Source organism: Leucopleurus acutus (genome assembly GCF_964270905.1).
Source record: "Leucopleurus acutus genome assembly, chromosome: 8".
Lineage (NCBI taxonomy): Eukaryota > Metazoa > Chordata > Mammalia > Artiodactyla > Delphinidae > Leucopleurus > Leucopleurus acutus.
Window position 1 is genome coordinate 22,271,841 of NC_139151.1, and position 27,916 is coordinate 22,299,756.

The 27,916-nt window shown below is 40.8% G+C and overlaps 1 pseudogene across 1 annotated transcript; it reads left to right on the top strand.

Annotated features, from left to right (window-relative positions):
• Positions 1-3,676: 3,676 nt before the first annotated feature.
• On the top strand, positions 3,677-27,539 carry LOC309964846 (protein lin-28 homolog A-like; annotated as a pseudogene). The gene is made up of 2 exons: positions 3,677-4,019; positions 26,900-27,539. The product of its transcript is annotated as a protein lin-28 homolog A-like (transcript).
• Positions 27,540-27,916: the final 377 nt, after the last annotated feature.

Below are 27,916 nucleotides of genomic sequence, written 5' to 3' on the forward strand. Positions count from 1 at the left end.
ACTGCCATATAGAGCAAGATCAAGGGAAACTATGGAACGTGTTTATCACTAAACTTCAATTTATGATAAACTGTAGTCTATCTGTATTCAATTCAACCCTGATCTTCTATACTTCAAAAAGAAAACACTGGCCTTAACTTTCTCTTGCAAAGTCAAAAAAATGCTGTTTGTACCCGCTCCCTGGAGGCTGGAATCAAAGGGCTGCTGTTCCCTTTCTTCGAGGCTGGCTCTGACTGCCCCCACAAAAGAAGCTTAACAGTGACTGCTAGCAGATCCTGGAGAGGTCCTAATCATGATTTCCACTACCCTGATAACCAGCCTATGTCTTTTTGCTTCCAGTGGCAGAAATATAAAAATAAAATTTCCGTATGCCTTGAAGGCCTCATTTAGAAAATGGGATCAATACGGATTCTTACCGCACCATGCATGGCTCTCCTAAACATAGTAAGAACTGCTGAACTAGAGAACTCTTGAGTACTTAGAATAAATGGCTAACATGAGGCTTACACCTCTCCAATAACCTTTCTTTTGGAGATATTTGTTGTGTAATGGCTGAAGTGTTATACAGGAGGTGGAGAAAAAAAAGCATTTAGTTAACACGTTTCTCATATTAATATCAGTGATATCAATACACTACCTGTAGAGACCTGTCCTAAAGTCAAACACTAGAGCAGTGATGATTCAGAAGAGAACAGGATGACTTACTTCAGATAAAGCTGGACAAATCTTTATATAAAAGAAATATTTATAGACCCTAAATGTTGACTGCTTTTTAAAAATAATAATAATAGTAATAATAATATAATGTAATGTAACATAATATAATTATAGCAATAGCTAACACTCATGAGCAGAAAATGTGGAACTCGCTTTCTGTGCATGAGATCATTTAATCATCACAGCAGCCGTATTGAGAGGAAAATGCTATTATTACCTTCATTTTACATATTAGTAATTGTCCAAAGTTATGTAGCTATAAGTAATGGATTCAGGACTCAAACCCAGGCAGTCTATTCACTATGCAACAAAACTAACACCCAGAAGAATAAAAAATTCTGGTATTATTTATTATAATTGAAAGAGTCAGGGTAAAAACTAAATAAAAGAAAGCTTACAATCTGTGGAAGTGGTGAAGGAACTAAATGTAGCACCTCTCAAACATTTCTTCATAGGAGAAAACAAAACACTTCTGTGATTAAATAGGTTTATGAAATACTGGATTAAGCCAAGTGAAACAGTGTTTCTTGCTGGAGTGTGTCTCATGGTCTTAGTATGGAGATGTGCACTGTGAGTCTCTGAAATGGAAAGGTGGAAAGGAGCAGTCATTTAACCAAGAACACTTTTTTTTTTTAATGGGACATGTCTGAAGAATTGAACTGATGTTTTCCAACACAGGCTTGAGAAAAATTGACCTAATGCACAAACAAGGGAAGCAGAGGCTGGGTAAGGGGAAGGATGGCAGATGCCAAGTAGAGAGCTTATCAGCAAGTGAGCTTGTTCACAGTCCACTTGTGGTTGGACTAAGTCACCTTATAATGGGCATTACTGAAATAGATAACGTAATCTAACATAACACAACATAATATACTTTCATTATTGAAAGTTCTGTAGGAATCCAGGAGATCAAGGAATCACTCTTCTGGCAGTTTCTTCTCCAAGGGGGAGGAGAGAGGCTGTTTACCCCACTTGAGCGTGATGATGGCCCGAGTTCACCAACTGACAGCCTAAGAAGTAGCAACCTGGTACATCCTATGCTTGAGGGGACAAAGCAGCCACAAAAGAGGACTGCAAAGGCCTGGGCCGCTATCCAGTCAGGCTAATGTGGCTTGCTGTTTCCAAGGATCCATGGGACCAATATCAGAGGAGGAGAGAAGGCTGTGGAGAATACAAGATGGCAGCTTGGCTGGACATTTCTGGTGCATATGAGAGGCACCAACTGGAATGTGAATAATACAGTTCTCCTCAGGGCTTCCTGAACTTGTTGAGAGGAATTTAAGTGTGGCTAGAGTCTTCTCAATTCTGAAGCTGAGCCAGCAAAATAGTAACAATTGCAGATATCATTCTAGGAACCCTTAACCAGGTGCTGGGCACTCTTGTTAATGATTTTATATTATTTTATCCTCAAACAATCCTATGATGTAGGCACTATTATTATTATTATTTTACAGTTAAAGAGACCAAAGCAGAGTTCAGTTACTTGTACAAGGCAAAGAACTAGGAAACCAGAAACAAACAGCAGTCAAAGGAAGTTTTAAAATGTAGTTCCTACACCTCTTGCTTAAACCCTCCTGTGGTACCTCAACCGTCTTAAGCCAAACTCTTTATCCTGGCTAAGGATCAAAGTAACCTGGCTTCAACCTGTGTCTTTGTTCTGGATATCATTTGCTGAGACACAAATTACCCTAAAATTTAGTGGTTTAAAACAACCACCATTGAATTCTATCTCATGATTTAGTATGTCAGGATTGGGCAAGGCTCAGCCAGGTGGTTCTTCTGTCTCATGAGGCATCTACTGGAGTCACTCAGTGATATTCAGCTGGCAACTAATCTGATCTGAGATGGTTTCCCTCATTTGTCTGGCACCTTGGCAGGGACAACAGCTGGAAGGTTTGGCCCTATCCTCTTCATGTATTTATTCTCAGGGCCTCTCAAGGTGGTCTCTCCAGCAGGTGGTCAGCCTTCTCACATGTCAGTTTAGAGCCACAGAACGACTAAGATGGATGTGTCAGCCATCCTAAAGTCTAGGCTCAGAACTTGCCCAGCATCATTTCTGCCACACGCTGGGGTTCAACACAAACAGTTGGAGCCCACTCCAGATTCAAGGGGAGGGGAAATATACCCACCTCTCTGTGAGAGGTGTCTCAAAGAATGGGCATTCATCTTTCATCTGCCATACTCTCCAACTTACCTCATCTTCCTCTCCCTCACTCTCAGTGCTCCAGCCTCATGGGATTTCTTGTTCTTCAAATGGGCCAAGGTTATTCCTCTCTCAGCACCTTGTGAGCCTGTGCCAGGAGTGCTCTTATCCTCAAGGGTCCTTCATGTCATTCAGGTCTCAGCTTAAATGTCACTTCTTCATAGGAGCCTCCTCCTCACAGTCTTGCATAGGGCTTTCCTCATTGCCCAGTCAAGCTCCCTGATTTACAGTAAGTCCCCTATATACGACCCTTCAAGTTGCAAACTTTCAAAGATTCAAAAGTGTGTTTGCATGTCCAATCATGTTAGTTCACATGTCTGGCATATATTGTCACATGCGTGCATCCTCTACAAGTGGTTGTGCTTTTGTGTACTTTACTGTACAATACTGTATAGAGTGCAGTAGTGCAGTATCTTTATTTCAAGCCCAGGATGTCTGGAAGCAAGCGTAAAAGCAGTGATGATGTAGCTGGTACTGCTAAGAAGTTCCAAACAATAACGATGGCAACAAAAGTGAAAATAATTGAGAGAATGGAGTGAGGTGAAAAGATGGTAGACATCGCTCATTCTCATAACATGAATCGTTCAACCATCGGCCCGATTCTAAAGAACAAGGACAAGATCATGGAACATGTGAAGTCTGCTGTGCCAATGATGTCGACAATAATATCAAAGAAACGTGGAAATGTGATGGAGGAAACAGAGAAACTTCCCAGTGTGTGATTCAGGATCAGCATCAGCGTCAATCCCCATCAGTTTAATGCTGTTTCAAGAGAAAGCTAACTGCCTTTATGAAGACTTGAAGAAGAAACATGGCAAAGAATCAGAGGGTGCATATTTTAATGCCAGCCATGGCTGTTTTCATCAATTCAAGGCTAGAGCCAACTTTCACAATGTAAAAGTAAGCGGCGAGGTAGCGAGTGCAGATACGGTAGCTGCCCAGGAATTTCCTGAAACACTTCGAGAAATTACTGATGAAGGCACATATTTACCCGAGCAGGTTTTTCATGTGGATGAGACAGGACTGTACTGGAATAGGATGCCAGACCAAAGTTACATCAGAAAGGAGAAAAAGTTGATGCCAGGAGGACGAGGGGAAGATGGTGGAAGAGTAAGACGCAGAGATCACCTTCCTCCCCACAGATACACCAGAAATACATCTAAACGTGGAACAACTCCTACAGAACACCTACTGAATGTTGGCAGAAGACCTCAGACCTCCCAAAAGGCAAAAAACTCCCCACATACCTGGGTAGGGCAAAAGAAAAAAGAATAAACAGAGACAAAAGGATAGGGATGGGACCTGCACCAGTGGGAGGGAGCTGTGAAGGAAGAAAGGTTTCCACACAAAAGAAGCCCCTTCGCGGGCGGAGACTGCGGGTGGAGGAGGGGGAAAGCTTCGGAGCCGCAGAGTAGAGCACAGAAACAGGGGTGCGGAGGGCAAAGCGGGGAGATTCCTGCACAGAGGATCAGTGCCGACTGGCACTCACCAGCCCGAGAGGCTTGTCTACTCACCCGCCTGGGCAGGTGGGGCTGGGAGCTGAGGCTTGGGCTTCAGTTGGAGTGCAGGGAGAGGACTGGGGATGGCGGCATGAACACAGCCTGCAGGGTGTTAGTGCACCACGGCTAGCCGGGAGGGAGACCGGGGAAAAGTCTAGACCTCCCGAAGAGTCAAGAGACTTTTTCTTCCCTCTTTCTTTTCCTGGTGCGCGAGGAGAGGGGATTAAGAGCACTGCTTAAAGGAGCTCTAGAGACGGGCGTGAGCCGCGGCTAAAAGCACGGACCCCAGAGACGGGCATGAGACACTAAGGCTGCTGCTGCTGCCACCAAGAAGCCTGTGTGCCAGCACAGGTCACTATCCACACCCGCCTTCCGGGGAGACTGTGCAGCCCGCCACTGCCAGGGTCCCGGGATCCAGGGACAACTTCCCCAGGAGATCGCACTGCGCGCCTCAGGCTGGTGCAACGTCACACTGGCCTCTGCTGCCACAGGCTCACCCCGCATCGTGCCCCTCCCTCCCTCTGGCCTGAGTGAGCCAGAGCCCCTGAATCAGTGGCTCCTTTAACCTTGTCCTGTCTGAGCGAAGAACAGGGAGTCCCATACAGGATAAATCCAAGGAGAAACATGCCAAGACACATATTAATCAAACTGTCAAAAATTAAATACAAAGAAAACATATTAAAGCAGCAAGGGAAAAACAACCAAAAACACACAAGGGAATCCCCATAAGGTTAACAGCTGATCTTTCAGCAGAAACTCTGCAACCCAGAAGGGATTGGCAGGACATATTTTAAGTGATGAAGGAGAAAAACCTGCAAACAAGATTACTCTACCCAGCAAGGATCTCATCCAGATTTGATGGAGAAATTAAAACCTTTACAGAAAAGCAAAAGCTGAGAGAGTTCAGCACCATTAAACCAGCTTGACAACAAATGCTAATGGGACTTCTTTAGGCAAGAAACACAAGAGAAGGAAAAGACCTACAATAACAAACCCAAAACAATTAAGAAAATGGAAATAGGAACATACATATCGATAATTACCTTAAATGTAAATGGACTAACTGCTCCCACCAAAAGACACAGATTGGCTGAATGGATACAAAAACAAGACCCATATATATGCTGTCTACAAGAAACCCACTTCAGACATAGAGACACATACAGACTGAAAGTGAGGGGATGGAAAAAGATATTCCATGCAAAGGTAAACAAAAAGAAAGCTGGAGTAGCAATTCTCATATCAGAAAAAATAGACTTTAAAATAAAGACTATTAGAAGAGATAAAGAAGGACACTACATAATGATCAAGGAATCGATCCAAGAAGAAGAAATAATAATTGTAAACATTTATGCACCCAACATAGGAACACCTCAATACATAAGGCAAATACTAACAGCCATAAAAGGGGAAATCAACAGTAACACATTCATAATAGGGGACTTTAACACCCCACTTTCACCAATGGACAGATCATCCAAAATGAAAATAAATAAGGAAACACAAGCTTTAAATGATACATTAAACAAGATTGACTTAATTGATATTTATAGGACATTCCATCCAAAAACAACAGAATACACATTTTTCTCAAGTGCTAATGGAACATTCTCCAGGATAGATCATATCCTGGGTCACAACTCAAGCCTTGGTAAATTTAAGAAAATTGAAATTGTATCAAGTATCTTTTCTGACCACAATGCTATGAGACTAGATGTCAATTACAGGAAAAGGTCTGTAAAAAATACAAACACATGGAGGCTAAACAATACACTACTTTATAACGAAGTGATCACTGAAGAAATCAAAGAGCAAATAAAACAATACCGAGAAACAAAAGACAATGGAGACACAATGACCCAAAACCTATGGGATGCAGCAAAAGCAGTTCTAAGAGGGAAGTTTATAGCAATACAATCCTACCTTAAGAAACAGGAAACATCTCAAATAAACAACCTAACCTTGCACCTAAAGCAATTAGAGAAAGAAGAACAAAAAACCACCAAATTTAGCAGAAGGAAAGAAATCATAAAAATCAGATCAGAAATAAATGAGAAAGAAATGAAGGAAATGATAGCAAAGATCAATAAAAGTAAAAGCTGGTTCTTTGAGAAGATAAAAAAAAATTGATAAACCATTAGCCAGACTCATCAAGAAAAAAAGGGAGAAGACTCAAATCAATAAAATTACAAATGAAAAAGGAGAAGTAACAACTGACACTGCCAAAAAACAAAAGATCATGAGAGAATTCTACAAGCAACTCTATGCCAATAAAATGGAAAACCTGGAAGAAATGGACAAATTTTTAGAAATGCACAACCTGCCAAGACTGAATCAGGAAGAAATAGAAAATATGAACAGACCAATCACAAGCACTGAAATTGAAACTGTGATTAAAAATCATCAAAGAAACAAAAGCCCAGGAGCAGATGGCTTCACAGGCGGATTCTATCAAACATTTAAAGAAGAGCTAACACCTATACTTCTGAAACTCTTCCAAAATATAGCAGAGGGAGGAACACTCTCAAACTCATTCTACGAGGCCACCGTCACCCTGATACCAAAACCAGACAAGGATGTCACAAAGAAACAAAACTACAGGCCAATATCACAGATGAACATAGATGCAAAAATCCTCAACAAAATACTAGCAAACAGAATCCAAGAGCGCATTAAAAGGATCATACACCATAATCAAGTGGGGTTTATTCCAGGAATGCAAGGATTCTTCAATATATGCAAATCAATCAATATGATAAATGATGTTCACAAATTGAAGGAGAAAAACCATTTGATCATCTCAATAGATGCAGAGAAAGCTTTCGACAAAATTCAACACCCATTAATGAGAAAAACCCTGCAGAAAGCAGGCATAGAGGGAACTTTCCTCAACATAATAAAGGCCATATATGACAAACCCACAGCCAACATCATCCTCAATGGTGAAAAACTGAAAGCATTTCCACTAAGATCAGGAACAAGACAAGGTTGCCCCCTCTCACCACTCTTATTGAACATAGTTTTGGAAGTTTTAGCCACAGCAATCAGAGATGAAAAGGAAATAAAAGGAATCCAAATCGGAAAAGAAGAAGTAAAGCTGTCACTGTTTGCATGCAGATGACATGATACTATACATATAGAATCCTAAAGATGCTACTAGAAAACTACTAGAGCTAATCAATGAATTTGGTAAAGTAGCAGGATACAAAATTAATGCACAGAAATCTCTGGCATTCCTATACACTAATGATGAAAAATCTGAAAGTGAAATCAAGAAAACAGTCCCATTTACCATTGCAACAAAAAGAATAAAATATCTAGGAATAAACCTACCTAAGGAGACTAAAGACCTGTATGCAGAAAATTATAAGACCCTGATGAAAGAAATTACAAATGATACAAATAGATGGAGAGATATGCCATGTTCTTGGATTGGAAGAATCAACATAGTGAAAATGACTCTACTACCCAAAGCAATCTACAGATTCAATGCAATCCCTATCAAACTACCACTGGCATTTTTCACAGAACTAGAATAAAAAATTTCACAATTTGTATGGAAACTCAAAAGACCCCAAATACCGAAAGCAATCTTGAGAACGGAAAACAGAGCTGGAGGAATCAGGCTCCCTGACTTCAGACTATACTACAAAGCTACAGTAATCAAGACAGTATGTTACTGGCACAAAAACAGAAATATAGATCAATGGAACAGGATAAAAGCCTACAGATAAACCCACGCACATATGGTCACCTTATCTTTGATAAAGGAGGCAGGAATGTACAGTGGAGAAAGGACAGCCTCTTCAATAAGTGGTGCTGAGAAAACTGGAGAGGTACATGTAAAAGTATGAGATTAGATCACTCCCTAACACCATACACAAAAATAAGCTCAAAATGGATTAAAGACCTAAATGTAAGGCCAGAAACTATCAAACTCTTAGAGGAAAACATAGGCAGAACACTCTATGACATAAATCACAGCAAGATCCTTTTTGACCCACCCCCTAGAGAAATGGAAATAAAAACAAAAATAAACAAATGGGACCTAATGAAACTTCAAAGCTTTTGCACAGCAAAGGAAACCATAAACAAGACCAAAAGACAACCCTCAGAATGGGTGAACATATTTGCAAATGAAGCAACTGACAAAGGATTAATCTCTAAAATTTATAAGCAGCTCATGCAGCTCAATAACAAAAAAACAAACAACCCAATCCAAAAATGGGCAGAAGACCTAAATAGACATTTCTCCAAATAAGATATACAGACTGTCAACAAACACACAAAAGAATGCTCAACATCATTAATCATTAGAGAAATGCAAATCAAAACTACAATGAGATATCATCTCACACCAGTCAGAATGGTCATCATCAAAAAATCTAGAAACAATAGATGCTGGAGAGGGTGTGGAGAACATGGAACACTCTTGCACTGCTGGTGGGAATGTAAACTGATACAGCCACTATGGAGAACAGTATGTAGGTTCCTTAAAAACTACAAATAGAACTACCATATGACCCAGCAATTCCATTACTGGGTATATACCCTGAGAAAACCATAATTCTAAAAGAGTCATGTACCAAAATATTCATTGAAGCTCTATTTACAATAGCCCGGAGATGGAAACAACCTAAGTGTCCATCATTGGATGAATGGATAAAGAAGATGTGGCACAAATATACAATGGAATATTACTCAGTCATAAAAAGAAATGAAATTGAGCTATTTGTAATGAGGTGGATAGACCTAGAGTCTGTCATACAGAGTGAAGTAAGTCAGAAAGAGAAAGACAAATACCATATGCTAACACATATATATGGAATTTAAGAAAATAAAAATGTCATGAAGAACCTAGGGGTAAGACAGGAATAAAGACACAGACCTACTAGAGAATGGACTTGAGGATATGGGGAGGGTGACGGGTTAGCTGTGACAAATTGAGAGAAAGGCATGGGCATATATACACTACCAAATGTAAGGTAGATAGCTAGTGGGAAGCAGCCGCATAGCACAGGGAGATCAGCTCGGTGCTTTGTAACCGCCTGGAGGGGTGGGATAGGGAGGGTGGGAGGGAGGGAGATACAAGAGGGAGGAGATATGGCAATATATGTATATGTATAACAGATTCACTTGGTTATAAAGCAGAAACTAACACACCATTGTAAAGCAATTATACTCTAATAAAGATGTTAAAAAAATTTAAAAAAAATTTGATGCCAGTCTATAAAGCAGCAAAGGATAGGCTAACTCTGTTGTTTGGTGGCAATGCTTCCAGCGATATGAAGCTGAAGCCTCTCTTAGTTTATCATTCAGAGAACCCAAAAGCCCTTGAAAACACAGCCAAGGGCTCTTTTCCTGTTGTGTGGAAGAGTACCCCAAAACCTGGGTTACACAGGCCATTTTCCAGGATTGGTTTTTCCACCACTTTATCCCTGAGGTAAAGAAATACTGCTTGGAGAAGGACGTCCCATTCAAAATTCTTTTGCTGCTCGACAATGCTCCAGGCCACCCTCCATTCATGGATGACTTTCACCCCATAGTCAAAGTAGTGCATCTGCCAACGAATACTATGTCGCTCATCCAACCTATGGACCAGGGAGTCAAGAAATATTATTTTACATCATAGTTTTCGTCAGGCAGTAAAGGCGAGTGACGAACCAGGAACAATCTTGCGATAATTTTGGAAGGACTATAACATCTATGAGGCCATAAAGAACATTGACTTTGCTTGGTGTGAGGTTATGTCCATCACCACAAATGAGGTTTGAAAGAAGCTTTGCCCACAGTTTGTTCATGATTTTCATGGATTTGAGAAGGTGGATGAGGAGTCCATAGAAGTCTTCACTAACTTAGTGGCCCTCAGCAAGAAGCTGGAGCTAGATCTGCAAGAGGACGACTTCACTGAACTCCTTGCTGTGCAACACCAGGAGCATACTAATGAAGACCTGATGGAATTGGAGGCCCAGAGAAAGGACAAAGAGAGACAAGAGGAAGAAGAAGTAACTGAAGAACCAAAGAGATTCACGACGCAGGAAATGGCAAGGGAATTTTCTTTATTTGAGGAGGCAATGTTAGTGTTTGAGGCACAGGACCTGAATGTAGAATGGTACACGAAGCTTGCAGCAGCTGTTCAGAATGCAATCTAGTGCTACCGTGTCATCTATGATGAGAAAAAAAAGAGCTACTACCCAGATATCACTGGATCGTTTCTTCAAGAGGGTAGATAGAATCGAATCCAGCTGGGAACCAGAACCTGTGCCATCAACGTCAGGAGTGAGTGAAATTGTAGCTTGCCCTCCATATCCAACTGCTAACAGTCCTTCAGCTCTGCCATCTCCTACCTCCTCTCCCTCCTCCAGTCAGTAACTCTTCTTGCCTGTTCACACAATGCCAGCCCCTGGATGGCAGCTGTTGTACTGTACTACTGTGTTTTTCAAGGTACTGTACTGTAAGATTAAAAATGTTTTCTTTTTTGTGTGTGTGTTTGTTTTTAATGTATTATCTGTGTGAAAAACATTATAAACCTATTACACTACAGTACCATATAGCTGATTGTGTTAGCTGAGTACCTAGACTAACTTTGTTGGACTTACAAACAAATTGAACTTACGAACACACTTTTGGAATAGAACTCGTTTGTATGCAGGGGACTTACTGTATTTTCATGACATTACTGCCATCACTGTGAAATAATCTGTGTTCTCGTTTTCTTTTTTTTTTTTTTCCTGTTTACTCCAAGTAGAAGGGAAGACCAGGGAAATAGGGGCTTCGTCTATCCTCCTGGCTCACTCATTCTCAGCACTTAAAACCATACTTGGCACAAAATAAGTCTTTGGTAAATATTTTTCAAATGAAAGTAGAAAGCAGAGAATTGAGGGTCAAAACTAGATCTGACTGACTTCAGAGATAAACCGAACTATCCTTGCAACCTTTTGAATTCCAGGCAGATATGGTCAGTGTAGGCCCTAGGGCAAAATATTACGTAAAGAACACAGCTCGTGGACACAGTGAAATAGAGATTCACCAGCAAGGAAGCTGCAGCCAGGCTAAACTATACTGAAAATTCAAAGAGAATACGCCATTCCAGCAAAACCCAAACATTTATTTGTCTGACTTAGTTTTAAGCAATTTTTGTTCTGACCTTTGGAGATGAAAGATCTCCAAGGTGTGGTGTTGCCTCAAGGCCTCCTGCAGCCCAGGTCTTGTTTCTGGCTAGACTCCTCCAACACTCTGCTTTGCCAGGCCTATACTACTGAGTTTCACCCTGTCCAATCTGGAATTGGGCCACAGCCATGTTTGTGCCGAGGCTTTAGTGAAACACGGTTTATAAACACTTGTTTCCTCTGAGTCACTGCACAGACTTGTCCCTTCAGTACAAACATTCTGTTTGGTTTTATAACTGGGGAAGGAGGAGGTGGGAGCCAAGGCTAACTGGATCATGTTTGAAAGGAAAGGGGAAGTGAGAAAATTTAAATAGATTTTTCTATATTGGTGAGAGTTACAAAGGAACACTTATCTGGGTTTCAGAGGCATGCAGAGTTTCATCTTTATTTATTTATTCGCCCTACTAAGAAAAAAATGTTCACAGAGTAATTTTTTCCTCTTAAGACTCCATAAAAATGCTGGAAACATGGCAAAAGTTGTACAAAAACAATTTAAGAACAATTGACGCACACATAACCTTTTTTTTTAAGTTTATATTAAATGCCCTTTACTATAGAAAAAGGAATTTTGCTTCTGATTTCCAGGCATTGTTGACTATATTATCCTTTAAATAACCACATATTAGTTTTATCATTATAAATTTTCTGTGACTTATGCATTTCAGATCAAAAGAATTAATTCTTTATTTTCTGCCTTTTAAACAAGAAATTCTAACTCATAATTTAGTGCCAGGCTTCTCATCTGTAGAATTTAGCTTATAATAATAATACTTTCTCATAAATAACTCATAAAGTTATTATGAAACCCAGATATAATTAAATAATGAATATAAAAATATGATGCCTAATTTATTCATTTGGGGGAAATGTTTCCCACTATACCAAGCAATTCTCAGACACCAGCTGGGTAGCCTACAACTCAATTCTGACACTATCTCCCAGGACACAGTCCTTCAAGACTGTCCCCCCAGCCCCATTTCAGACACCAATAGCAAGTCCAGGTGGTTACCTGTGCTTCTGACTGACTGACGATAGATCAAAGGTTCCAATGACCCCCCTCCTTGAGTTTGATTAATTTAATAGAGCTGTTCATAAAACTCAGAAAATCATTTTACTTACTAGATAACAAGTTTATTATAAGAGTGTATAACTCAGGAACAGCCAGATGGAAGAGATGCACAGGGCAAGATATGTGGGAAGGGGCACACACTCTCCCTGAATATCCAGTGTTCACCAACCCAGAAGCTCTCCAAAACCCAACCTTTTTAGGTTTTTTATGGGGGCTTCATTACATAGTCATGATTGAATAAATCATCAGCCACTGGCAATTGATTTAAACTTCAGCCCCTCTTCCCTTCCTGGAGGTCAGGGGAGTGGGACTAAAAGTTCCAACCATCTAATCACACACTTGGCTCCCATGGTGGCCAGCCTCCACCCCTAGGTTACCTAGGTATTTTCCAAAAGTCACCTCATTAACTTAAAAAAAATCTTAAAATTGTCTTACCTTTATCACTCTTGTCATTTAAGAAATTCCAATGGTTTTAGGATTTCTGTGCCAGAAACAGTGACAAAGACCAAATATGTGTTTCTTATTATAGATCACAATATTTAGCCAGTTATGTGCCTGTGGGTTTTTCCAGAGGGCTGCACTATAGCTCCCACCACCACCCCCAGACGCCTCCACAAGGCAGGCTGGAAGTACCAGGAATTAACTTTCTCACCCCCACGAGTCTGCAAGCAATGAGTGATGGGAATGAGTGCATTAATACCCCCTGCTCCTTCACCTCCCGAGTGGGATAATTCCAAGGCATGTGCTTTATAATTTTCCTGGAGTTTTCTCATGGGAATAAGCTTCATTTGTCCACTCTGGTAGCTGGTGAAATAACACACCTCTTCTTCCCTGCCTTCCCTTTTCTATATCAATTCCTTTTTCCCCTGCTGGTGTTTCATGGGATATAGTATTTGCACTTGAATCCTGGTCTTAGGAATTACTTCCAGAGAAAAATCCACATGGAGATAGTTTTCTTTCTTACAAAGTTATGGTTATAATGCCCAGATGAGTCAGTTAGCTTTGTACAAAATAAAATCTCCATTTTATTACCACATCTAACTATCTTATTAATCTTGGTTATTGTTATTACCTTATAAGTATCTAAAAATATAGTAAGAAAATGTATATTTTTAAAAGTTTTTTAATACACACTGCCTCAATTAATTTTCACAAACAGCCCTAAGAGATAGAGAAAATGGAGACTGGAAGAGGTTAAATGACTTGCCAGGAGTTAAAGGGTCAGTAAGTAAGAGAATTGTATCTCCTACCTGATGTAGGAGGCCTTCAGGGAAGACTATGGCTAGGTGGGCAAGTGACCAGAGCTCCCTCCAGGCATATCAGTCAATGGGTCAATGTAGCACAGTGAATTCTAGAATATAAAACCTGGTTGAGATGGGATGTAGGAGAGTGGGGTAGGAAGCCACCTAAAATACTCTCTACCTAGGCATGGATTATTTCAGGAATCTCCATGGAGATGAGCTGATATGTAGATTATAGTAAAAAAGTGAGGGGAAGGAAAGAGCTTTGTGAGGACAACAGAGGAATATATGCTGTGGTCCCTGCTCTCAAGGAGCTGGCAATCCCGTTAGGGAACCAAGCTATGTGCCCGCTAAAGAATCAAGAACAGTATCAAAGACTATAATTGAAGGACAAAATATAAAACCCGATGGCAAGTGATAAAATGATTAGTTTGAGCTGGAGTAACTGAAGTTGGCTTCATGGAGAAGATAGCCTTTTAGATTGGGCAGTCTTGGAAGCAATAGCTACAAAGTACATGATAATTACACTAAATAGCCTTATTTGCAAGGCTTATTGACATGAAGATTTGTGGAAAAGTAATTGATTTTGCTCACTGATGCTTCCTACCATCACTCCCACCCACAGCTTCCTGAGGTATGCAGAGTGTCATTTAATATGTACCCTGTCTTTCCACCATCTCTCCTCCTGAGATCTGAAGAGAACCACAGTGGAATGTGGGCTCTAAGGCCATCTAGACTTGGCCTCAGACAACAGCCTTGGAGTGTGTTGTTGATTGCCCAGGTACAGGAAAAACTCTTAGGATGCACTCTGGAACAGCTCTTTGAGGAGGAAATGACAAGAATGCTATTGCCCTCATCGATCAGAAGACTTGGTACTTGGAATTTGCCAAGTGTCTCTTTGGGTTACTATGGAGACCCAGATCCCATCCACCTGAGTTCTCCTTAGCTTTCTCATATGAACACAATGTAGAGGAGCCTTTTCATTGTCATCTGAGCCACCCTGAGACCTGGTAGGCAGCATAGGGAAATGGAAACCCTAGGAGGAAGTGGAAATGCAGAAGCTCTAAAGTGCAGAGATCAGGAATCAAATTTCTGCTCAGCTGAGTGCCCTTAGGCAAATTACATAATGTCTGTAAAGTGAGAAAATTATTTACATCTGAAGTTAGTTAGGAGCATTAAGTGAAATAATTCAAGTAAATATTATTGAGCAGGTTTTACATTACAGATTTGAGATTAGACACTGAGGATACAAAGATTAATTAATTCATTTATTCATTCACTCATTCAGAAAATGTTGACTGAGCACCTACTATTAGCCTAATGAATAAAACAAAGCTCCAGCTTATGTTGTACCGAAGGACATAAGCAAAAACCACACTTAACCCAATATTTATGTATATGTTTACAGCACAATTAATCAGTGCTATAAAGAAAAACAGCAGAATAAGGGGGCAGAGACTGATGGGAAGGTAGGGGGAGAGTAAGCTCTAAATAGAGTGACTAAGGAAGACCTCTCTGAGAAGGCAACATTTAGCAGAAGTTGGAATGAAGTAAAGGAGAAAGCCAAGTGGCTGTCTGGTGGAAGAGCATTCCAGCAGAGTTGTGAGGATTTGTAAAGCCCTGGGGTGGGGGTGTGCTTGGCATGTTCAAGGAAAAGCTAGACTGCCCTGTGGTTGAGGCAAAGTGAGCAAGGATGAGTGTGGCAGGAAAAGGGCTCAGACAGGTGGGAAAGGGCCAGAGTGTGTTGGGCCTTGGAGACACTGGAAAGAAGTTCTGAGTGTTGTGGGAAGCCACTAGAGGATTTTGACCAGGGGAGTAATGAGATATGGATTTATGTTTTCAAAGGATCACTCTGACTGTTGCATGGGACTAGACTGGAGGAAGACAGATGAGAATGGAAGAAGGAAAAGTTAGGACAGGTTAGGAGAAGAATGATGACTAAGACTGGGAGGTAGTGATAGAGATGTTGAGAAGTCACTGGATTTGAGATAAAATTTTGAAAATAAAACTAATAGAATTTTCTGATGCATTGGATGTGGGTATGAGAAGACTTCAGAAAAGTCAGAAAGAACTCCCAAGACTTTTGATCTGAGCAATTGGATGAATATTAGCATCATTCACTATGATTGGTAAGGAAAAGGTTTAAAGGGAAAGGAAGTCAGAAGTTCAGTTTTGTACAGGTTGGGTTTAAGACACCAAGCAGAGATGTCTAGTAGGTGTCTGGATATGTGAGTGTTCAGTGCTGAGGAGAGATCCAGGCTGATGACATAAATTTGGGAGCTATTGGGATACAGAGGGCATTTAAAGCCACGAGCTCATCGAAAAGTTAGTATAGATGGATAAGGGAAGAAATGTAAAAATCAAGCCCCATGGAATGTCACTGTTTAGAATTTGGGAGAAGAGAAGGAAGAGACAAAGGTAAATAAGTCTCACCCTCAAGGAGCTCACCAGTACATAAAGCACCATATCTGGGACATACCAGAGGATCAATATACATTGCTTTTTCTTTCTTTACCCTGGATAGAGTCACCGAACTTTAAGGAGAGGCAGCTAACCATGTGGATTAAAATGACACAACATCTATTTCTCATGGAGCATATCTGTGCTTTGGAGGAAGGAAGCTTGTGTACCCTGTTAAGAATCATGCTCCTTGTCACCCCGGTAATTGACAGCCATAGAACACTCTGCATGGCCATCTTACTGCAGCCTCTGTCCATTGCAGAGCAGGAGAACAAGATGAAGTGAGGGTGGGAAATATATTGAAGGTGAAAATGTATGTTCACAGAAAACATTTCATTTTAATTTATGCTTCTTTATAATGAGTCACAAAAGTATGTAGGAAAAAGGGGGACATATTTTATATTCTTCTTGTGTTTGCTCCATAAGGACACCGGTATTGGAAAATAAAAAGTGAAAGTGGAGGATAAAACAGAGCACTAGTTTTGGAGGCACAAAGACTAGATTTGGCAAGTCTCTTAAAGTCTCTAAACCTCACTTTCCTACTTTTTAAAATGGGGGTAAGAATAATAATATCTTTTGCAAAGAATTTATGAGGTTCAAGGCATGATGTGGTGGTTTTAAAATATGTCCAAAAATTCTTTAACACTCTTCCTTCAAAAGGTAGAATCTAATCCTCCTCCTCTTGAATGTGTGCCAGACTTAGTGAATCACTTCTAATAAATCACATACAATGGAAGTGATGTTATGTGAGTTCTGAGTCTAGATCATGAAAAAGGAAGGCTTCTACCTCTTTCTCTCTTATAGTTCATGATCTGGGGAAAACCTGCCACCATGTTATGAGGATACTCAAGAAGCCCTATGGAGAGACTCACATGGAGAAAACAGAGGCCTCACACCAATAGCCAACACCAACTTCAAGCATGGAAGTGGTTATTCCAGCCCCATTCAGCCACCATCCTGATTGCAACCTGAGAGACCATGAGCCAGAAATGATCAGTCAAGATGCCTCTGAGTTTCTGACTGACAGAAACTATGAGAAATAATCAATGTGTTCTAAGTCACTAGGTTTGGGGTAATTTGTTACACAACAATAGGTAACTAATATACATGATCGCATTAGCCAAAATCTTGCTAAAGAATGAAAGGTGATATTTTTCAACAGTGGTTTGAATATATGGGTGGTTAAAGTGAAGTGGAGAGGAAAGAACACTGAACTAGGACTAAAACAACTTGGATTCTGGTCCCAGTGCAGCCATGAGGTAATTGTGACAAAGGCCTAACTTCACACTTTAGTCTCTACTGTCTTCATCTCTAATAAAAAGAGTACTTTCTGGGAAGCCTCTAGCTCTCTGATTTCTCATTCTCTGAAGGCTAATTTGACTCCTGGGTTTATGATGAGTTGTTTCCTGATCAGAACATCATGTGTACACATGAACACTTTCTACCCCTGAGGCGTTTCTGGTAATTCCTTGTCATGCGGCCAACCAGTCTTAAAATCTGTGGATGTATTGGCCAAAACCTACCCCTTCCAACCAGCTTACAGATATACTTGAAATTCCACAATTAAGAATTGATTCTTTGGCTTTGTCTCAGATTAAAATGTACATTCCAGCAAGATCCCTTGTATTAATTTCCTATTGCTACTATAACAAGTTATCATAAACATAGAGACTTAAAACTACACAACTTTATTACCTTATAGTTCTAGAGATCAAAAGTCCAAAATCAGTCTAGAGGTCAAAAGCCCAAAATCAAGGCATCAGCCAAGCTGTGTTTCTTCTGGAGGCTTCAGGGAGAATCCATTTCCTTGTGTTTTGCACATTCTAGAAGATCCCTGCATTCCTTGGCTCCTGGCTCCACATTACTCTAACTTCTGCTTCTGTCATCATATCTCCTTCTCTGACTCTGACCCACCTGCTTCCCCCTTCTAAGGACCCTTGTGATTACATGGGACACACCCCAATTGGAAAATCCAGGATGATCTCCCCATTTCAAGATCATTTACGTCACGTCTGTGAAGTTTCTTCTGCCATGTAAGATAACATATTCATAGGTTCTGAGAATTAGGATGTCAACATCTTTGGGGGCTATTATTCAGCTTACTGCTTTCAAATTCTTACTTTGAAGTTATTTATCTGCCACTCTCAATTATGCAAGCCCTAGCCAAGAACTTGAAATTAGTCAAAGGAAGCCTTTAAGACACCAAAATATATTAATAAAGTCCATACAATTTAATCATAAGAGAGCTCCCTCAGGCTGTCACTCAATTAAGTTCAATGAATATAGATAAGGCATTTACTATGTATAATATTATTAGATGCTCTAAGGAATACCAAGAACTCTAAAAATTAGTTCTGGCCTTTTAAAAGACTTGCTATCTAAGAAGTATAAGACAAGTGCATAAATAACTGCAATACAAGGCAAAATGTGGTCACGCTATCTCATCTATACAATATTCAGTAGAAAAGAGAACATAAGGAAGACTACTATCAGATGAAGATTTTAAGGAAAATGTCAGGGGGATTGAGGGGAAGGAAACAAAGATGACACTAAGTATCCATGCCTAGGTAACTAAATAAAATGAGGAAGTCACCATCAACTTGATTACGGAAGTCAGAATGGCCACAAGGGTGTGGGGGGCTGGTCTCAGGCATGCGATTGGCACGGTGGTTCAAGAACTATTCTAAAATATCTAGATCAGGATACTCAGCAGGTATTTGGAAATAAGATATGCATTTTGGAGCCAAAAAGAGAAGCTAGTATTGGAGATATAAATGAGAAAGTCGTTTCTACAGAGATAGAAATTGACACTTTGGAAGTAGGTGAAATAAAAAATAAGAGAATTTAAGAGGACCAAAGAAAGAACTTCTAAAAGACAGGAAGAAAGAGAAGAACAAGCAAAGGAAAGAGAAATAGTCAGAGAAACAGGGAAATCAGAACAATGAATACCATAACACACAATTGTAAAGCAATTATACTCCAATAAAGATGTTAAAAAAAAAAAAGAAAAGAAAGGGTCAGCACTACAGGCAATTGTAAGATACCAATGTGAAGGCAGAGTTGGAAGAGAAGCTCACTTTTAGAGACTATTTCCACCATTCAGAGGCAATAAATGAAATAAATGCAAGGGCATATGTAATAGTAAAATAATTAAGAAATTATGAATTTTGACAATGTGCTACCTGTGCTTTTAATAGAATGTATTTAATTATATGTTTATAAAATTTAATTTTTAATAATGGTTGTGTTTAACAACAACAGATAATTCCTAAAAATGTAAATGACTGGCAATTGCAAGACAGAAAGGGCCTGTTGCAGGCTGGCTTAAAAATTCACAAATTCATCCAATAATTCATTCATTCACACTGATTTCATCTCTGCACTTTGCTAGAGCCTGAGTTAGTCATTGAGAAGATAAATATAAATAAGAGACAACCTTTACACTTGAGAATCTCAGGTTAATGGAGAAGACATAGTTGCAAACAGACCCTAGAAATAAGTATAATGAATGCTGTAATAGAAATATGTACAGGTCTGACAAGAGTACAGAAGAGGGAATAATCAGTCCTGCTGCACTAAAAAAAGAAGCCATACCCTTTAGCAGAAATTATAATCTACCTGGTAGTAAAACATGACAAATAGGGCCTCTGGCTATGCAGTCAGGTGGACCCGGGTTCAGATACACTTCTGCTGTTTATCAGTATTCAGTGACTAAGTAATCTTCATCTGTAAAATGTGGCTAATAATACCTATCTCACAGGTTGCTGTGAAGACTGTTGGAGATGATGTCTACAAAACATTTAGCAAGTACTCAATACCTAGCTTGCAATACATTACATCAGGTGTTCTTATTTTAGCGGTTCCCCCACTGTGTTCAAATGAAAATGAAGTGCTTGTAGTTTTCTGAGTACAACGTTCTTCTTCAGGGTCTGTGCCTTTGTCTGGTGAATTCCTGCTCATTCTTTAAAATTTAAGGCAGGGCTTCCCTGATGGCGCAGTGGTTGAGTGTCCGTCTGCCGATGCAGGGCACATGGGTTCGTCCCCCGGTCCGGGAAGATCCCACATGCCGCGGAGCAGCTGGGCCCGTGAGCCATGGTCGCTGAGCCTGCGTATCCTGAGCCGGAGCCTGTGCTCCGCAATGGGAGAGGCCACAACAGTGAGAGGTCCGTGTACCGCAAAAAAAAAAAAATTTAAGACAAACATCTTGCCTCCTCTGTCAAGTTAGTCATTCTCTCCTTGTGTCACCACCACTTAAATACTTCATTGTGGCATCAATCATGGGATAACTTTGAACTGAGGATCCCTTGAGGGCAGGGACCATGTTTTATTCCTCTTGGTCTCCCTAGTCCCTGACACAAAGTAGACACAAAATAAATAATCAATTAGTGAGCATATTAGATAGGAAAAGATAAAAATTTAAGTGAAGGAAAGATGTAAGATTCTAGAGACTTTAAGTTTTTTAAAAGTTCTTGCTATTTGATCAGTAATTCTAACTCAAGGAGCTAATTAGGAAATAATCCTAATTAGAGAAAATGTACAAATATTAAAAAGTTTTTGCAGTGTTATTTACAAAATCACAAACCATAATAAAGAAGGTAAACATCTAATAATGGAGACATGATTTACATTGAAAATATTTATAACTACTTGACAAAATATTATGCAATCATTAAATATGATGGGTAGAAAAACTATACAATGACAAGGGAACATGCCAATGATATAAACATATGTGGAAAAAGAAGAATGCAAAATTAAAAGTATTACCTAAATGCACACAAACACACATGCATGTGCACGTATACACACAAAAAAAGGTTTGAAGAGAAATACACCGAACTGCCCAATGAAGCTAGTGATTTATTTCCTTTACTGGAGAAGAGATCATCTCAAAATTCATCTTCTACATTTCTATAAATAATGTATTATTTTTACAAAATTTTAAAAATCATAATGTACTATTCAACATGGGCCCCTGAATTTCCCTAGGAATGTTCAGCAGCCTGGGGGCAGGATCAGAGGAACCTGATGGTTGGGCTTGCTCAGAAGTGAAGCAATTGGGGGATCCTAATTAAAGTATTGTGGGGCTTCTCTAGTGGCGTAGTGGTTAAGAATCCGCCTGCCAATGCAGAGGACACGGGTTCAAGCCCTGGTCCGGGAGGATCCCACATGCCGCGGAGCAACCAAGCTCGTGCGCCACAACTACTGAGCAGGCACTCTGGAGCCCACGAGCCGCAACTACTGAAGCCCGCACACCTAGAGCCTGTGCTCTGCAACAAGAGATGCCACCACAATGAGGAGCCCGCACATTGCAACGAGGAGTAGTCCCCGCTCACCGCAACTAGAGAAAAGTCCATGCACAGCAACGAAGACTCAACACAGCCAAAAATAAATAAATAAAATAAAAATGAAAAAAATAAAGTATTGTGGGCTTGACTCAGAACAAGGTCCAGTCTGGGTATGGAAGCATATTAAAAACCAGAAAAGGGTCATGGTCTGAGAAAATGTGGTCAGAGAGGAGACTTTTAAAGCTTTATATCTTGGAAATAGAGTCATTCTGAAAGCCAAGCTGAAACAAATGGATAGCTTTGTTTGGTCTTACTTTAAGACACTATTTTAATAAGTTAATTCATAGAAGGAGTCAGTTGAAGGAGAAATAGTAAACCAGGATGGATGGTCAAAATTGCTGGATACTGGTTCTCCAGCAATGAGAAATAGGAGCTTACTCTACAGAGGTGGCAAGCACAAAGACCCAGAAAAAACTTCAAAAACACAGGGACCCTGGGAAGGGGCAAATGATATACACTCATGAAAGATATCATTGCATTACATTGCAGTATGAATTATGGTATAGCAACTTGTACTTGAAACAATGATTCGTATATTACAAACATGAGCCTAGTATCTTCCTTTAAAAAATGTCAAAATCAATGGGAAAATGTAAGTGAAAACACTTTGTAGTGTGTAAAGTGCTACACAATTGGTCAATTATTATTTTTAATACCCTTAGCATATGAAGATAGTGTTACACATAATGCATTTTAAAATGTAGCTATCCAAGCCAATTAATTTTTAATTGGCACTTAAAAGTATAATCTTCATTTATCTGGAAATTTTATTTATGTAGAATGCCTCATTTGCTAATACTGCTTAATAAAAAAGACATGATTGTCCCAAAGGGATGATGTCTCATAACTTAGAACAAATGAGTTATTCTGATTCTTTCCAGAGCAAATTTTGAGAGAGAAAGTGAACGTAATAGCTCAAGGCATCTGGGAGAAGGGATGCCGTAGATGTGGAAAGAAGGAGCAGAAAGAGGCAGTGGGGTTGTCTAAAATAAACTTTCCTTACTCCTCACTTTTGCTAAGTGTTGGCCAGTGAATGGCTGCCAGGCTGCAAGCCAAATTCCAAAAGGACAAGTAAATAAACAGTTAATGCTAGTTATTCTGCAAATTTGCACATGCCACCCACACAAGCACTAAATTAAACTTTCCCCAACTGCAATCAGGCTGCAGGCAAGTAAGAATTGTTATCTATTCCTTCCTCATTAGGTATCCTTACTGTGACTTTGGCTCTGGGGAACGTTTTGGTTATCAAGCAAGCAAATAGTTAATTTGAGCCCTTTTTCTTAAGTCAGATCCCTTCCTGACTACAGCAGCTATACTTGCTGTCCTTGAGGAGAAGCTACAGACAGTAGTGTGGTCAGATTTATACTTGTAGAAAAAAACAAGCGCATGTTCTCTGAAATGTCTTAACTTTGACCAGTTTAAACTGGATTTTATTGCTGCTTGATTTCCAGAGGGCCATGTGCCTGACTGCCCAGGGGAATAGATAGTGTTCAGAATGAATATTGAAATACCGAGTCATTATTTGCTCTGGGGGAGTGCCAGAGCTGCCTGCTGCCTGGGTTTTAGGGGAGCAGAATAAAGCGTTCCTATTTTAAAGACCCAGAATAAAAGTATTCTCCGTAATCCTTTCCAGCAAGAACAAAACGAAGCCACTGCAAACAGTGATGAATCAAAATAATATGTATGATGAGAAAGAGCACTTTTTTTTTTTTTCGGTATGTGGGCCTCTCACTGTTGTGGCCTCTCCCGTTTGCGGAGCACAGGCTCCGGACACGCAGGCTCAACGGCCATGGCTCACGGACCCAGCCGCTCCGCGGCATGTGGGATCTTCCGGACCAGGGGAACGTACCCGTGTCCCCTGCATCGGCAGGCGGACTCTCAACCACTGCGCCATCAGGGAAGCCCAAGAGCATCTTTTTATTGTTACCAAAATGTTGGCGATGGGGCCTAGGACCAGTCATTCTAAGTGGATCCCTCACCTCCCTGCCTAAGACTTGTATGCAGATTAAATTAGTAAAAAATGAATGTCAAGGGCAGTTTGAAAAGGGGACAGGGAGTACATTATCAGCCTTCCCAACAACCTCCAACCTCCTGTCTGAGTAGCTTGAGCAGAAGGGTAACTGTAGACGTGTAAAGCACATGCTTGTTTTAAATCTCACAGCATCTGAGCTGGCACCCTCTGAATGATTAATTTATCAAAGGCTAGGCATCTGATCGGAAGAACGGGCTAAGGCTTCCTCAGGCACTTTTCTGAAGGCTGGCAGTTATAAAGGTCATCCTGCTATCGGAGGAAGTAATTTCACGGGCCGGTGGCGATTCTGCCTTGGGTGATGATAGACAAAGTTGCAACCAGTCATGATATTGGGGATCCCCCACTATGTAGTGATGAAGGAGAGTAATTCTGTTGAATTCTGATTACTTTGGAGGAGTAATGCAAAGAACACTAATTTTCCCCATGGAGGTAAAGTGTGTACCATTTGAGGTAAATGGCCCTCACCTGAATTGGATCCCAGGCTCCTATTAGGAAAAAATATCCTGTTTTCCTTTCAGAAGGTAGCATTTCACTTAATTATAAAAGTATATCATAAAACATTTTTTTAAAAATAAGGCCCCCTTACCTAACCCCCTGCCCTTGAAGACTACAACATGAAGTTATGGGTCCCTGTTTGGATGGGACCAGATTGGAATGCTGGGTCAGAGTGCAACATTCGATGTATAAAAGATGGGACTTCTGATTTGAGTGAAAGCCAACACTGGAAGTGTCTGTAACCATAGTAACCAAATCAGAAGCACGTATTAACGTTAAGCAAAAACAACTGGCAGTTTGCCTAGGCATCACTTAGAAGCATTAACTTCCTAAGGTGAGCGCTGCAAATAAAAAGTCTATAGAATGGTGGTTCTGCAACAGGCACCCGGTTCAGCAGCACTCATTTGTTCTCCCTGAGAAAACCACTTCACAGACCTGCCACAGTGCTGGGGGCTGCAACAGGGGCTGCAGACATAGAAGCATCACGTGAGAGCAGGGAGCAGAACCCATTCCTGGACTGATTTCTGAGATTCTGTGCCTCTTTCTTATTGAGTGTATTGCAATTATGGATTTATATCTCCCTAATATTGCCTTTATTGTAATCCAGATGCACAAGTCCACCGAAATGTTGTAATTCCCACTGTAAGTAATATCAGGGTAGGCTCAGACCCTTGTAAGGACAAGGCTTTGCCTTCCCATGGAATGTATAGGGTTTCAGGGACCCTACGATGGAATTTTACAGGTCCCCAATCAGATCAGGACTGTCAGCAAGATGTGAGGAACAGAATACAAGCTTTTAGCTTCAGAAGACCTGAGTTCAAGTCTAAGTTCACTCATTTACTTCCTGCATAACTTTGGGCAGCCTGTTTCAGGCTCAGTTACTCTATCTCTCAAATGGGGATAGCTTCCACCTTAATGAATTCACAGGATTAAATGAGATACTATAGCACAGGGTACTTGTCTTGCCCCATTAGAAATAAGCACTTTTTTCTGTGCCCTCATAGCCCATTTTATTACATTTATATCTCTTAAAAGGCACCCTGCAGCTTGGTTCTTAATACTTTTACATGTCTAACTCATTAAATTATGAGCTCTTTGAAGGTAGAAATAGTACCTTATATTCATTTCTTGTATCCCTAATCCTGAACCTAGTTTATTTATATGAATTAGCACATTTATATAATTTGTATTATAAGGAGTTCAATAAATACACATTTAACTGAATTTAATTCAATTAAATTGAGTTGAATTGAACTTGCTATCTTATTTGCTCCTCAACTACCACTTCCAACTGGGAGTATCTTCACTGAGCAGTAGGCAGTGCTGAGCAGCTTGGGCAAGGGGGAATCTGGAATGGATTCAATCAGAGTTTGGGGTGGGGTTGAAGCAGCAAACCATAGCACTATAGGAGCTGTGTCTGCCATGACTTTCTGTACAGGCTGAGGGAGTAGAGTCAAATCTAAACATTGGAGCCATGCTTATGGTGCCATTACTATTTTTCTTACCTAGCTGAGATGACCCTTTCAATAGTTTCACTTTTCCTAATTTGTTTCTCAACTTCTAGATCCAGGATGTTTTCTCTAAGAAAAACTGTATCCATTGGATAAGAGGTGAAAGATGGGAAATGACTTTGGGGATGATAAGTAAATTTGTATCATCCTCTTAATACTTATTTTTATATTATGAATTTTTTAGAGAAGATATATGTCCTCTATCTTTCACTGGTGAATCACTGAGATTTTATATTGGAAAGAGTATTTATAAACTTCAAAAGACTTTACTGAGTTAAGATGCTATTACAAGAATAAAAGTGTAGCATGGGTTCAGTTGCCTCTGTTCCATCACTTTTAACTTAGAGAATTTGTAAACTTGGATTCAGGTCCTGGAGCCAGCTCCTGTGTGCAGCTGTCAGGAATGTCATAGCTGAGTCCGGGTGTTCTGTGGAGCCATCCTCCCATCCCCAGGATCTCCTCTCCATTGCCTGGGCCACCCATTAATTGGATCTTTGCCTGCCTCATACCAATTATGCTCTCAAGCATAGGACAAATCTAAACCAAGTTCCTTTTGGTGTTTTTAGGGGTTAGATATTCTTGACTTTGCAATCATGTGGTACTTCATTATCTTGTATGAGCATTGCTTTTGTGGCCAGCATCACTTCAGGAAGTGCAGAACACCCTGGCTAAAAGTGAGTCCTGGAGTGTTTCCAGTTCTTCTAAAAGGGAAGTTGATGCTGTAGTAGTATCTGGCATTCCAAACTTTGCAATGCAAGAAATTCTATCTTTCAAAAACAGGGGTCATAATAACAGCAAACACTTCTATAGTACTTTCTATGTGCCAAGAACCATTCTAAATTATTTCTGTCATACCTATTTAGTTAATTCATACTAGGACCCTGTGAGGTAGGTTATTTTTAGTAACCCAATACTATACATAATGAGTCTGGGGTACAGAGAAATAAATGCCTTGTGCAAGGTTATATAGCTATGCAGTAGTAGTGGCAGCATCCGAACCCAGATAGGAAGGTTCCAGACTCTTACTTACAAGGCTATTCATTGAAAGGGGGTGTTGAAAAGCAAAAGACACAAATTCCAAAATCTCATTATAGCAAGTAATTTCAACTATTTCCCCTCATTAATACTCTTTCTGCCTCCGGACTTCTCTGGGGCCAGCAACTGGCCAGCCAGGGGCCCAGGACCCCGGGCTCAGCCAACTGCCATGGGCTCTGGGGTCAAACCAGCAGTTTGCAGGTGGCGGCGCCGAGGCGCCTGAGGAGTCGCAGGAGGATGCGGCCAGGGCGCCCGTGGAGCCGCAGCTGATGCACGGAGCCAGCATCTGTAAGTGGTTCAACTTGCACATGGGATTCGGCTTCCTGCCCATGACGGCCTGCGGGGGATGTCTTTGTGCACCCGAGTAAGCTGCACATGGAGGGCTTCCGGAGCCTGAAGGATGGTGAGGCCGTGGAGTTCACCTTTAAGAAGTCCGCCAAAGGCCTGAATCTCTCAGAGTCACTGGCCCTGGTGGGGTGTTCTTTATTGGGAGCAAGAGGTGGCCCAAAGGGAAGAACAGGCAGAAACGCAGATCAAAGGGAGACAGGTGCTACAACCGGGGAGGTCTAGACCATCATGCCAAGGACTCCAAACAGCCACCCAGCCCAAGAAGTGACACTTCTGCCAGAGCATCAACCATATCGTAGCCTCGTGTCCACTGAAGGCCCAGCAAGCTCCCAGCTCACAGAGAAGGCCAGCCTGCTTTCGGGAAGAGGAAGAAGAGATTCACAGCCCTGCCATGTTCCCAGAGGCCCAGAATTGAGCCACAGTGGGTGGGGGTTATCCTTCTGTGATCAGAAAGTTTTGAGGAATAGGCATCAATTGGCAGAGTGGAGAAAGTGGGGACAGGGTGGGTAGGGGCAGCTGGCACTGCCATATAACTCAGGCCAGGGTCCATAGCATCACCCCCTCTTCCCTCTATCCAAATACACCTGAGGGCTTTGGGGGGTAACCCTCCTTACATGCTTTATCTGAGTCTCCAACCCCAGAATCTCCACCTTTTGAAAGTGGCCTGGATAGGGAAGTTGTCTTACTCTTAAAGAAAGATAGGGAATAATATTTCCTATGCTAGAGTGAAAAGATTAAGCATGAGACCAGATTGATGGACCCAACCCACAAGCCACTACCTTCTGTGGGAGG